At 42.9% G+C, this 14,782-nt stretch overlaps 1 protein-coding gene across 8 annotated transcripts in view; it reads right to left on the bottom strand.

Moving 5' to 3' along the window:
• The window catches only part of LOC144499936 (nuclear mitotic apparatus protein 1-like), a 105,592-nt gene that overhangs the window by 64,861 nt on the left and 25,949 nt on the right, over positions 1–14,782 (bottom strand). For 4 of the 8 annotated variants that reach the window (XM_078222641.1, XM_078222642.1, XM_078222643.1 and 1 more), the window contains one exon: positions 13,003–13,104. The gene's annotated coding sequence lies outside the window, so the exon portion shown is untranslated. Of the gene's footprint in view, positions 1–894; positions 955–1,510; positions 1,560–2,495; positions 2,697–13,002; positions 13,105–14,782 lie in introns of those variants that run through there. The other 4 variants (XM_078222639.1, XM_078222647.1, XM_078222645.1 and 1 more) reach the window with 4 other exon arrangements.

Below are 14,782 nucleotides of genomic sequence, written 5' to 3'. Positions count from 1 at the left end.
CTTCACATTACTGCATCTTTCACAGACTGGGATTCCCTTGCATGTGGTGAAAAGGTGCAAACTGGCCTTAAAACCTTCCTGAGATCTCTGTGTGCTTTCAACTCTGACCTCAAACATCCATGACTATAAACCTTGGTGGCCATGCCTTCAGCTGTCTGGGGCCTCAATTCAGGAATTCCCGCCCCAATAATCTCCGTCTCTCTACTCCTTTAAGATGTTTGAACATTGGTGAAAAGAGATACGTTGTCGAAGCTTTTCATCTTGCAATCATCAGAACAAATGCAAAAGTGTCAAATTTCAAACAATCACAACAATTTATACTAGAGGAAAAGAGTGCGGATTGGCTGGCAGATCATCTCTGATTGGCCGAGACACTGCCAAGGAAAAAAGCTCCTTTATTATAAAATTCTTGTATAGTTTGAAATTTGATATTCTTGCATGTGTCCTGATGAGTGAAAGACGAAGTTTCAGCAAGTCTCATCAGCAACATTCAAGTTCCATAATACCAAGAGACTGTTTTTAAGATGCTCCTTAAAATTTGACCTCTTTCATCAAACTTTGTCACCTGCCTTAATATCCCCTCGCATCTAATGTTATTTCAAAGCGCAGTGTCAAATTCTGTTTGATAATTACTGCTGCAAAGCACCTTGGGATGTTTTAGTCCAGCAAAGGCACTACATAAATGCAAGGTGTTGTGTTGGTTAAAGGCCAACCAGCTGCTGTTTGTTTTAGGCACACGTCCAATGCCAACTTTCCCAGTAACTTGCTTTGGCTGAAGAAGAGCTAGGCTACTTGCCTCAGAAGGTACTGTGGCAGCAAAAACAATTAAGAAAAACAGGGCCTGGGCGAAGCATGACCTTTTAAAGATTCATGAAAACGCCTACTAATTCAAACCTTGAATTGTTTTAAAAGGTCCGGGCATTTCCACGGTGCATCGAATATGGAAGAAATGCAGCCAGGAGCAAATTGCAGTATTAAATAAATTTGAAACCAAGCAGCCGAGGCTCTTCTCCCCGAGGCCAGCATAAGAAAAATCCTCATCAACTCCACAATATATCACTGCAGTGATGCAGGAGGGGGAAAAAATAAGCAACCAAAATGCTGTTGCATCCCCAGCTGTCAAACACTGAAATTCAACTACGTAAACAATTATCATCAGCATGATTAGTTGGTTGTAAAGCACTTTGAGTGCCCTCGGGTCATTAAGGCACTATGCAAATGCAAGTTATTTCTGTGCTGCAAGACTCTAAGTGCCTCGTCACAGGAAAAGGCCATACACGTAACAGCACTAATGTATAATAGTAGAATAATGGTTATGATACAATAATAATCCAGAGATTGGGAGGTCAAATCCCACAATGAGTTTGTGTTCAAATTTAATTCTCAATTCAAAATGTGTATTTTGTTAAAATGGAAAGCTTTTTTAAAAAAAAAATCCTGTAAAATGATGAAGCTGCTGGGAACGTTATCAAAACCGAAAAGGTTCGTTTGGAAAGGAAACCTTTCTTACCCACTCAGGGCTTATATGTGATTTCAGTACTACAGCAGGCTGCTCGAGTCTTAACTTCCCTTTAAATGTCCAATCTGCCAGTAAGAAAGGCAGTAAACGCCACCGCTGCTAACGATATTCGCAACCGAAGAATTAAAGTAAAAAGCTAAGTCGCCCTTCTGGGGGAAAAAAAAACTAAACCCTGTCCATCACTGGGTGGTTTAAGGACACAGCAAGTACTTCCAGTGTGAAGGCAGCAGCCACTCTGAGGCCTGTCTGACACATGACCCCGCCTCCAGCATACACTCTGGAAAGGGGCCTCGTCTCCAGCAGACAGGACAAAAGTTAGTTTCAATGCCCGAGTGGGGGGGTGGAAACCACAATTAGGCAGCACCTTCTCAGCTCAGCTCCCTCACAGGAGCCACATTCCTTTCACTGCTGCGCCGCAGACAGACCCTCTTGCTATTTTAAAAGAGGGTGTGGTCAAATCTTGCGCCCACGACGAGAGGGGAGACTGGTGAAGAAATGTGTGCGCGCAATGGTTAATAAATAAAAAAAGCAGGAAAAATTGCCAGAGTGTTTTCTAAAGAAAATCCGAATTGCATTCATGCATAAAAATGGAGAGAAAACAACAGCTGCTCCACGGGCCCTGACTCCAGGCTCACTCTGAGTGGAAGCAAGAATTGCTTTTAACAAAATAAAAGTCACAAAAACAAAAGAGGGAGAAAATACAATCGCCGGAGGTTTCTTTTAAAAAAAAAAGATCGAGTTGCATTCATATGTAAATGGGGAGCAGGAAACAAATAGGAGTTGGTGCTGGGCCCAGAGCCCGGGCTTCTTTCAAACCAGGGGATATTTTTACAACAATAAAGTTCACACATGAATAAATAAAGGCAAGGTTTGGGGGAGGTTGGAGTGCGGCAGCCCCGAGGCAGCTGCAGAGAGACAGAGACTGGGGCAGCCACCGCTCCAGGTAACAATCCTGCCTTTTGGTTACACTGCTCACCGCTACAAAGTGTCCCGTCCGACTGCAAATCCTCCTCCTTCATTAAAGTTTGTGCCCCTCCCCTGCCCACAAAGTGATTCCTTTTGTATTCTCTCCGGTGAGGGGGGGACTGGAGGACAGAAAAGAACCACTTTCATCTAAAATAAGAAAACAATAAATCCTCTCGGCTGCTGCTGGCAGAGTGCTTCCACTTCCTGTTACGCCGCTTATTGCTTCCCCCATCTCTCTCTCTCTCTTTCCCCCATCCAGCTCAAACCATCTGTCCATCTCAAGCTTGGCTCAGTAAGGTCGCCTGGACTCAGGAGGCTGAGGGTTCAAAGCCTTCTCCAGATACTGGCACAGGAACACTCCATGGGAGTGCTGCACTGTTGCAGATGCCATCTTTTGGATGAGATGTTTAACCCAGGTCCCATCTGCCTAGAGCCACTGCGTGGAAGAACAGAACATAGAACATTACAGCGCAGTACAGGCCCTTCGGCCCTCGATGTTGCACCGACCAGTGAAGCCAATCTAAAGCCCATCTAATTTACACTATTCTAATATCATCTATATGTTTATCCAATGACCATTTAAATGCCCTTAATGTTGGCAAGTCCACTACTGCTGCAGGCAGGGCATTCCACACCCTTACTACTCTGAGTGAAGAACCTACCTCTGACATCTGGCCTATATCTCTCACCCCTCAATTTAAAGCTATGTCCCCTCGTGCTAGCCATCACCATCCAAGGAAAAAGACTCTCACTATCCACCCTATCTAATCCTCTGATCATCTTGTATGCCTCTATTAAGTCACCTCTTAACCTTCTTCTCTCTAACGAAAACAACCTCAAGTCCCTCAGCCTTTCCTCATAAGACCTTCCCACCATACCAGGCAACATCCTGGTAAATCTCCTCTGCACCCTTTCCAATGCTTCCACATCCTTCTTATAATGCGACCACCAGAACTGTATGCAATACTCCAAGTGCAGCCCCACCAGAGTTTTGTACAGTTGCAACATGACCTCCTGGTTCCGAAACTCAATCCCTCTACCAATAAAAGCTAACACTCCGTACGCCTTCTTAACAACCCTATCAACCTGGGTGCCAACTTTCAGGGATCTATGCACATGGACACCGAGATCTCTCTGTTCATCCACACTACCAAGTATCTTACCATTAGCCCAGTACTCTGTATTCCTGTTACTCCTTCCAAAGTGAATCACCTCACACTTTTCCGCATTGAACTCCATTTGCCACCTCTCAGCCCAGCTCTGCAGCTTATCTATGTCCCTCTGTAACCTGCAACAACCTTCCGCACTGTCCACAACTCCACTGACTTTAGTGTCATCCGCAAATTTACTAACCCATCCTTCTATGCCCTCATCCAGGTCATTTATAAAAATGACAAACAGCAGTGGCCCCAAAACAGATCCTTGCGGTACACCACTAGTAACTGAACTCCAGGATGAATGTTTCCCATCAACCACCACCCTCTGCCTTCTTACAGCTAGCCAATTCCTGATCCAAACCGCTAAATCACCCTCAATCCCATGCGTCCGTATTTTCTGCAATAGCTTGGTTTTCCCCTCTAGTCCTGGGCCAATGATGCATCTCAGTCACCATCATTAAAAAAATTATTGTTCTGGAAGCTTACTACACGAGAATAGCAATTACATTTCAAAACTACTTCAGAGAATTGTTACAGTGCAAGAGGTGACGGTTAGGCCCATCATGTTTGTACCGTCTCTCAGTTCCGTTCTCTGTGCTCTCTAATCGCGCACATGCTTTCCTTTTGAGATAACAGTCTAATTCCCTTTTGAGTGCTTCAATTGCACCTGCCTCCACCACATTCAATCTAAATCCTTTCATGAGTGGGAAGTTTTTCCCTATTTGTCCACACCTCATATGATTTTGAAATCCCCCCTCAATCTCTTCTTTAAGGAAACAGTCCCAACTCCTGAAATAAGAACAGAAAATGCTGGAAAGACTCAGCAAATCTTGCAGCATCTGTGGAGAAAATAAAAGCTTCTCCAATCTAACTTCATAATTGAAGTGTATCATCCCTGGAGCCATTCTCTTGAAGCTTTTCTGCACACTCTCCAATGCCTTCACATTCTTGTGAACTGGACACAGTACCCCAGCTGAGGCGGAACATGTGTTTTATACAAATTCAATATGCTCTTGTACTCAATGTCCCAATTAATAAACCCTTTGATACAGTATTTTGATTTGATTTATTATTGTCACATGTATTAACATACAGTGAAAAGTATTGTTTCTTGCGCACTATACAGACAAAACATACCGTTCATAGAGAAGGAAACGAGAGAGTGCAGAATGTAGTGTTACATCATAGCTAGGGTGTAGTATGTTTTAATAACTGCTCTGCCAACCTGCCCTGCCATTTTCAATGACTCATGCACGGATGCGCCCTGCTCCCTCGGCTCCCGCACCACTTTTAGAATTGTACTCTTTATTTTCTATTGTCCCTCCATGTTCTTCCCATCAAAATCAATCACTTCATATTTCTCTGCATTGCACATCATCTGTCACCTATCTGCCCATTCCACTAACTTGCTCATGTCCTTTTGAAGTTCTACACAGTCCTCCCCATGGTTCGCTATGCTTCCAAACTTCATATCAATCACAAATTTGAAATTATGCCCTGTACACCAAGTTCTAGGTCATTAATATACATTAAGAAAAGTGAGGGTGCCAACACTGACCTCAGGAACTCCATTACAAACCTTCCTCCAGCCCAAAAAACATCCATTAACCAGGACTCTGATTTGTGTCCCTCAGCCAATTCCATATTACTGTCTCTTTTATTCCGTGAGAATAACTTTGCTCAAGTCTGTTGCATGGCACTGTGTCAAATGTCTTTTGGAAATCCATGTACATCACATCAACAGCATTACAGTCATCAGCTCTCTGTTATCCCTTCAACAGGTTCCAGCAAGTTAGTTAAACATTTTAGATATTCCCTTCAGAAATCTGAGCAGGCTTTCCCACATTTTTCACCTGCATTTGTCTATGTAACTATTCATTTTATCCCAGATTATACTTTCTACAATTTTTTCCACCACCAAAGTTAAACTGACTGGCCTGCAGTCGCTTTGCTTATCATTACACACCTCTTTGAACAGGCATGTAATATTTGTAATTCTCCAGTCCTCTGGCACCAGCCCACATTCCAAGGAAGGCTGAAAAAGTATGGCCAGTGCCTCCGCGATTGCTGCTCTCACTTCCCTCAATATCCTTGGATGCATCTCATCTGGCCCCAGTGCCTTATCAATGCAGCCTATCCACTATCTCCTCATCAAAATCCTTTCTAGTGTCCGAATTTCCTCCTCTTTCACCATGGTCCAGGTCGGACCTTCTTCTTTGGTAAAGACAGATGTAAAGTATTCATTTACCTCAGCTTTGTCCTCTGCCTTGATGCATTTTTGGTCCCGAATTGGCCCTCCCTCCTCCTTTTACCACGCTATAAACGACTCTGAGATTCCATTTTATGTTAGCTGCCAGTCCCTTTTCATACTCCCTCTCTGCTTCTCTTATTTGTTTTTTCACCTCTCCTTTGATCCTTCTGTGTTCAGCCTAGTTCTCTGATGCATTTTCTACCTGACATCTGTTATAAGCAATTTTTCTCAATTTCCATCTCTATGCCATTTAGGGAGTTCTGGCTTTGTTTGCCCTACCTTTCCCCTTTTGAGGAAATATATCTTGACTGTGCCTGAACTCTCTCTTCTATGAAGGTAACCCATTGTTCAGGTACTGTACTTCCTGTCAACCTTTCACTCCAATTTATTCAGCCCAGACCCGTTCCGACTCCATTGAAGTTGGCTTTCCCCAAGTTAATTATTCTTACTCTGGATTGTTCTTTGTCCTTTTCCATTGTCAGCCTAAACCTTATGATACAATGATCACCGTCTCTAAATGTTCTCCCACTGACACTTGATCCACCTCATTCCCAAGAACCAAGTCTCGCTGTGCCTATTTTGTCATTGGACTGTAAACATGCTGCTGTAGAAAATGTTCCTGAACCCACTTGTGCCCATCTCTGCCCTTTACACTACGACTATCCCAGTGTATATCCCAGCCAGTGCAGACACAGTGAGTCAAATAGCCTCCTTCTGTGCCGTACCAGTTTGTGATTCTATATCTGGATAATTAATGTCCCTCATTATGACAACTCTAATATTTTTCTACCTCTCTGTAATTTCCTTGCAATTTGCTCCTCTACATCATTTCCACTAGTTGCTGATATATAGACTACACCGAGCAATGTTACAACTTCAATAAAGGCAAATTACTGCGGATGCTGGAATCTGAAACAAAAACAAAAAATGCTGGAAAAACTCAGCAGGTCTGACAGCATCTGTGGAGAGAGAATAGAGCCAATGTTTAGAAACATTAGCTCTGTTTTCTCTCCACAGACGCTGTCAGACCTGCTGAGAGTTTTCAGCATTTTCTATGAATGTTGCAACTTCATTGGCTATAATGTGCTTTGGGGCATCCTGAGTTGTGAAAGGTGCTATATAAATGCAAGTTGTTTTTTTTTTGCACCTCGTTTCTGAGGTTTCTTTGCACCTCTCTCCTAGCTCAGGGGTCACAGTCTCAGGGTAAAGAGTCAGCATTTAGGGCTGAGATGGAGTGATCTCTTCACTCTGGTATATCCTCCATCACAGAGAGCTGTGGATGCTTCATCATTGAGTATATTCAAGACTGAGACTGACTGATTTTTTGGTCATTACAGGAGTCAGGGAATATGGGAATAATGCAGGAAGGGAGAGTTTAGGTGGATCAGCTATGACCTTAGCGAATGGCAGAGCAGATTTCAGGAGCCGAATGATCAACTCCTACTTGTGTTCCCAGAGAAGCTCTGCTCACCTCCTCACTCCGAATGCCAGGCCTGTGGATGTATGGAAATCAGTGCAATGAAACCATCCAAAATCACAAACTGTCCCTCCACAATGTCCATGCTGCAAAAGTCTTATAATAACTCAGCATTTTATTTGAATTTGATTTTTCAGCAAACAACCTCGTCCCTCTGGACATACTTGAACAGATTTTTTGTAGATACTCAGCTTTGCTTCATTTCCAGTAAGAAATTTCCAGATTATTTACACTGTTAAAATAATCTGATGAATCCTAAACACAAGAATGGGAGGAGAATTGGTGCAACATGAAGGTGCAAGGTTTGATTTTTACTTTGAGACAGAAAGGCACTGACAATCTGGCTCAGATGAAACAAGTGTAACATGAGAACTAGGAGCAGGAGGAGGCCATTCAGCCCCTCGAGCCTGCTCCGCCATTCAATACCATCATGGCTGATCTCATCCCAGCCTCAACTCCACCTTCCTGCCCGTTCTCCATAATCCTTCAACCCCGTTATTAATTAAAAATCTGTCGAACTCCTCCTTAAATTTACTCAATGTCCCGACATCCACCGCACTCTGGGGTAGTGAATTCCACAGATTCACCACCGTTGAGAGAAGTAGTTTCTCCTCATCTCTGTTTTAAATCTGCTACCCCTTATCCTAAAACTATACCTTTTGTTCTAGATTGCCCTACAAGAGGAAACATCCTCTCCATGTCTACCCTGTCAATCCCCTTTAGCATCTTATAGACCTCAATTGGATCTACTCTCATTCTTCTAACTCCAGAGAGTATAGGCTTAAATTGCTTAATTTCTCTTCATAAGACAAACCCCTCACTCTGGAACCTAGTGTGGAGAGAGAAAATTCTCACAGGGAAAGGTAGATAATATATCGTACAGAACATGGCCATTTGGATCATTGTGTCCACATTAGCCAAAAAAGTTATCCAGTCTAATCTCACCTGCCAGCTTTTGATCTGTGGCCCTATGGATATGCACTTGAGGTGTCAAGATATCTGAGTGTTTTTCATAAATATGACAAAGGTGTCCACATTTACCTTTCAGGCTCTCCTACATTTATATAATAACACGAGAGTGCACATCTGAAGTAGGTTGTAACATAGGAACAGGAGATGACCATTCAGCCTCTCAAGCCTCTCCACGGTTCAATGAGCTCATGGCTGATCTGTGACCTCACTGCAAATACTATATACATGTCCCTTATAGTTTCTTTTTGTTAACCAATTGATTCTTAGTTTTGAAATTAACAACTGACATATCTAACATAAATCAATCAGCACTTGTGAAAGAGTTCCAAACCAGCCTTTGTGTGTAGAAGTATTTCCTAATTTCACTCCCAAAAGATCTGGCTCTCATTTTGCAACCATGTCCTAGAATCCCCAAAACACCAGCCATTAAACCAATGAGTGCAAGACAACAAATACAAAAGAAAGAAGCAAAAATAAAAGAAAAAAATCAGCAGGTCGCGACACCGTGCGCATGGAATGTGCATTTATACACGTTTTTATTCTGCATGCTGTTCAGGGATAGGAAAGACTTGAGACACAGAGACTCAAAGGACATTAAAACACAGGACTTTGGAGGTGTAGGCCATTCAGCCCTTCAAACTGTTCTAACTTTCAAAAAAATCATAGCTGATCTGGTTGTGGTCTCAGCTCCACTTTCTTGTCTACCCCCAATATCCTTAAGTTAGAGATCCAAAGACCCAGCCCCCCATTACCCACTGAGGAAGAGAATTCCACACTCATGACCTTCAGAGAAAAAAATTCTCTTCATCTCTGTCTTAAAAGGAAGACCTCTTATTCTTTAACCATCTCCCAAAGTTCCTAGTTTACCTCACAAGGGGAAAGATTCTTTCAGCATCCACCCTATCCAGTCCCGAGATTCTCCACTGCGGGAGAGAAGGCTAACAGGAGACCGAAGTGAATATCATTTTAAATTATGAAGGGTTTTGATTGTGAGCAGCAGTTAAGTTACTGGATTAGAAACCCCAGACGTTTAAATTCCATTGTGGTATCTCTTTCAACACCAATCAAATAAACAAACTCAAATTAACTTAAGGACATTCTATAAAAACACAAGAAATAGGAGCAGGAGGAGGCCATTCAGCTCATTAAATCGGCTCTGCTATTCCATAAAATCATGGGCAGGATTTTCCTTCTAACCTTCAGCGTGTTTTCAGTGGCAGGCAGTGGGATCTTCTGGTTCCCCTGTTGGTCAACAGGGTTTGCACTCCTCACTGCCGGGAAATACACGGTGGGTGTGTGCTGTCGGCGGGACTATATCATCCCGCTGTGTGAACAGCCAGAAAACTCCAGCCCATGGCTGAACCGATTGTGGCCTCAACTCCATTTAGCTGCCTGGCCCCCAGACTCCTTTGTCAATCAAAACGATCTAACCCAGCCTTAATTATATCCATTGAACCAGCCTCCACTATCCTCTGGGGAGAAGAATTCCAAATCCATCTCATAGATATATCTTCTTGAAATCAGACAAGGTTTTGGCCTCAACTACTTTCTGTGGTAGATTCCACATTCACCACCCTCTGGGTGAAGAAATTTCTCCTCACCTCAGTCCTAAAAGGTTTACCCCTTATCCTCAAACTATGACCCCTAGAGTTCTGGACTCCCCCACACTGGGAACATTCTTTCTGAATCTATCCTGTCTAACCCTATCCCTATACTCAAATCCTCTCGCTATGAAAGCCAACATACCATTTGCCTTCTTTATTGCCTGCTGTACCTGCATGTTTACTTTCAGCGACTGATGCATGAGGACACCAAGGTCTTGCTGAGTATCCACCCTTCTCAATTTACACTAATTCAAGTAACAATCTTCTTCCTATTACCTCACATTTATCCACATTATGCTGCATCTGCCATGCAGATGCCCACACACTCAGCCTGTCCAAACCATGCTGAAGCATCTCTGTATCCTCCTCACAACTCACCCTCCCACCCAACTTTGTATCATCTGCAAATTTGATGATAATACATTCATTTCCCTCTTCCTTTATGTCTTTAGTTATTTATTCGTCACAAGTAAGGCTTACATTAACACTGCAATGAAGTTACTGTGAAATTCCCCTCGTTGCCACATTCTGGCGTCTGTTCAGGTCAATGCACCCCAACCAGCACGTCTTTTAGATTGTGGGAGGAAACCAGAGCACACGGAGGAAACCCACGCTGACATGGGGAGAACAAGCAAACTCCACACAGATAGTAGCCCAAGCCGGGAATCGAACCCGGGTCCCTGGCGCTGTGAAGCAGCAGTGCTAACCACTGTGCCACCGTGCCACCCACCTAAAATCATTAATGCATAATGTGAACAATTGGGATCTTAGCACGGATCCCTACGGTACCACACTAATCACTGACTGCCAATCAGCAAACGGCCCATTTATGCCAACTCTTTGCTTCCTATCTGCTAACCAGCTTTCTATCCCTCTCAAGACATTACCTGCAATACTATATGCTTTAACTTTACATAGTAGTCTGTTTCGTAAGATCTCGTCGAAAGCCTTCTGAAAGTCTAAATAAACCACATCCACTGGTTCTCCTTGGTCAACTCGACTAGTTACATCCTCAAAGAATTCCAATAGATTCGTCAAGCATGATTTCCCTTTTGTAAATCCATGTTGATGTCGTCTGATTATCCCACTGCCTTCCAAATGCTGAGTTATGAAATCCTTGATAATGGACTCTAGCAACATCCCCAGTACCAATGTTAGGCTCACTGGCCTATAATTCCCTGTTTTCTCTCTATCTTCCTTTTTTGAATAGTGGACTTACATTAGCTACCCTCCAATGTGTAGGAACTATTCCGGAGTCCAAAGAATTTTGGAAAATAACCACCAATGGATCTATTATTTTCAGGGCCACTTCCTTAAGTACTCTGGGATGAAGCTTATCAGGACCTGGAGATTTATCCACATTCAATCCCATCAATTTCCCCAAAACCATTTCTCTACTAATGCTGATTTCCTTCAGCTCCTCACTAAAACCTGTTTCTCTCAGAACTTTTGGTACATTATTCATGTCTTCCTTTGTGAAGACTGAAGTAAAGTACAAATTTAATTCCTCGGCCATTTCTTTTTTCCTTGTTATGAATTCTCCCATTTTTGACTGTAAGGGGCCTACATTCATTTTTGTCAATCTTTTTCTCTTTACATACCTATAGAAACTTTTGCAGTCAGTTTTATGTTCCCTGCGAGCTTACTTTCATACTCTATTTTCCCCTTTTTAATCAATCCTTGCTGAATTTTAAACTGCTCCAGATCCTCAGGCCTATTGCTTTTTCTTTGCCAACTTGAATCTGATACTGTCCTTAATTTCCCTTGTAAGCCATGGCTTGACCACAATTCTCTTACTCCTCTTCCACCAAACAGGAATAAACAACTTCTGGAGCTCACCTATTCATTCTTTAAATGCCTGCCATTGCCTGTCCACTGTCTTTCCTTTCAGTAATGTTTCCCAGTCCGTCATCGCTAATTCATGCCTCATACCATCATGGTTACCTTTATTGAGATTCAGCACCCTGGTCTCAGAATCAACTACATCACGATCCATCTTGACAAAGAATTCTACCAGATCCTAACCCTCTCAGTGCACAACACCCAGTCCACGATGGCCTGTTCCCTTGTTGGTTCCTCAACGTATTGCTCCAGAAAACAAGTATGCACTCCAGAAATTCTTCCTCTATTGTACTGTGGCTAATTTGATTCTACCAATCTATATGCAGATTAAAATCGCCCATAATCACAGATGTTCCTTTAACAATCTTAAGGAGACCTTATTTTTAAACTGTGCCCCCAGTTCTAGATTCCCCCACGAGGGGAAATATCCTCTCAGCATCCACCCTGTGAAGCCCTCTCAGAATCTTGTGTTCCAATAAGATCATCTCTTATTCTTCTAAACTCCAATGAGTATGGGCCCAACTTGCTCAGTCTTTCCTCATAAGACAACCTCTTCATCCCAGTAATCAGCCTGGTGAACTTCTCTGAACTGCTTCTAAAGCAAGTACATCCCTCCAAGTCTGACTGTTAGGTGGTCTCACAAATGTCCTGTACAGTTGCAGCAAGACTTCTCGACTTTTATACTCCATCCCCCTTGCATTAAAAGCCAACATTTTGTCTTCCTAATCACTCTCTATTTGCATGGTGATTTTTTGAGATTCATTTACAAGGACACCAGATCCCTCTGTACTGCAACATTCTGTAGTCTCTCTCCCTTTAAATAATATTCTGTTTTTCTATTCTTCCTACTAAAGTGGACATCACATTTCCACATTATACTCCATCTACAATTTTTTTGCCCACTCACTTAACCTATATTCCTTTTCAAACTCTTTGTATCCCACTCACTACTATCTTCATATTATGAAACCAAATTCAGTAAATCTAATAATTTGTGTGCAGAAAGCAGCCAAAAAGAGGATGGATGCTCCAAATTACAAGCTCAACAATGTCCCTCAGAGTGTGGGCTGCTAACAATACCAAGCCCGTTCATTTAAGTGTGGATTTTTAGTGCAACCTATTAGAATGTTTCTAATATTCACACATCAGGGAGGGTTACATCCTAACTCCCTGAACAAACAAACTAATCTCAATTCTGGTTTCTGTACACTTACTGTGTGCTTTGATCAGGAAGATTAGGAGTTCTGTATAGCTGCACTGTTATAATAAAGGCAAAAGCAGAAAATGCTGGAAACTGTCAGCAGTTTTGGCAGCATCTGTGGAGAGAGAAACAGAGTTAACGTTCCAGGATTCATCTTCTGTCAGAACTGGAAGAAATTTGAAATTTAACAGTCTCTAAACAAGGAAGCAGGAAGCATGGGGAGGGGAGGAGTGGAGAGGGAAGAACAAAAAAGAATGTTACGAAAGGGAGGCAGGCAGGACTGATTAAATAACAAAAGGGCTCATGGTGCAAGACAAAATATGGTAGCAATGAACATCTAACCACATATCCACACCATCGCAAAGGCTACCTACTTCTACCTCTGTTATATCATCTGCCTTAGCTGAAACCCTCACCCACCTCTTTATTAACTCTAAACTTGACTACTCCAACATTGCTGGCTGGCCTCCCAGTTTCCAACCTCTGTAAACTCCAAAACCCTGCTGCCTGTGTCCTAACCAGCACCACTTCCACATCATCCCTGGGCTCACTGACCCACAAGGTCTCCTGGTTAAGACAATCCGTGATTTAAATTCACATCTTCATTTTCAAGTCTTCCTTCACCTCTTCCAATGTCCGTAACCCGTTCCAGCCCTACAAATCTATCCTCCAATTCTGGTCTCTTGTACATCCCTGATTTGATTTTGATTTGATTTATTATTGTCACATGTATTAGCGTACGGTGAAAAGTATTGTTTCTTGCGCACTATACAAAGCACACCGTTCATAGAGAAGGAAACAAGAGAATGCAGAATGCAGTGGTACAGTCATAGCTAGGGTGTAGCGAAAGATCAACTGAATGCAAGGTAAGTCCATTCAAAAGTCTGACAGCAGCAGGGAAGAAGCTGTTCTTGAGTCAGTTGGTACGCGACCTCAGACTTTTGTATCTTTTTCCCAATGGAAGAAGATGGAAGAGAGAATGTCCAGGGTGCGTGGGGTCTTTAATTATGTTGGCTGCTTTGCCGAGGCAGCGGGAAATGTAGACAGAGTCAATGGATGGGAGGCTGGTTTGCGTGATGGTTTGGGCTACATTCACAACCTTTTGTAGTTTCTTGCAGACTTGGGCAGAGCAGGAGCCATACCAAGCTGTGATACAACCAGAAAGAATGCTTTCTATGGTGCATCTGTAAAAGTTGGTGAGAGTCGTAGCTGACACGCCAAATTTCCTCAGTCTTCTGAGAAAGTAGAGGCGTTGGTGGGCTTTCTTAACTATAGTGTTGGCATGGGGGGACCAGGACAGGTTGTTGGTGATCTGGACACCTAAAAACTTGAAGCTCTCGACCCTTTCTACTTGGTCCCCGTTGATGTAGACAGGGACACGTTCTCCTTTACGCTTCCTGAAGTCGATGACAATCTCCTTCGTTTTGTTGACATCGAGGGAGAGATTATTGTTGACGCACCAGTTCACCAGATTCTCTATCTCATTCCTGTACTCTGTCTCGTCATTGTTTGAGATCTGTCCCACTACAGTGGTGTCGTCAGCAAACTTGAAAATCGAATTGGAGGGGAATTTGGCCAACAGTCATAGGTGTATAAGGAATATAATAGGGAGCTGAGAACACAGCCTTGTGGGGCACCACAAATAATTTAATCACTTTTACTGGCAGATAGGCCTTAAGCTGCTGAAGCCCTGGGCTCTGGAATTCCCTCCATAAGCCTCTTCTCTTCTTTAAGACCTACTTGTCATCTACCCAATATCTCCTTATGTGGTTTGGTGTCAAATTTTGTTTGAT

Source organism: Mustelus asterias, chromosome 10, assembly GCF_964213995.1.
Source record: "Mustelus asterias chromosome 10, sMusAst1.hap1.1, whole genome shotgun sequence".
Lineage (NCBI taxonomy): Eukaryota > Metazoa > Chordata > Chondrichthyes > Carcharhiniformes > Triakidae > Mustelus > Mustelus asterias.
Note: the sequence above shows the minus strand (reverse complement) of the source record. Positions and strands in the feature narration are given on the sequence as shown.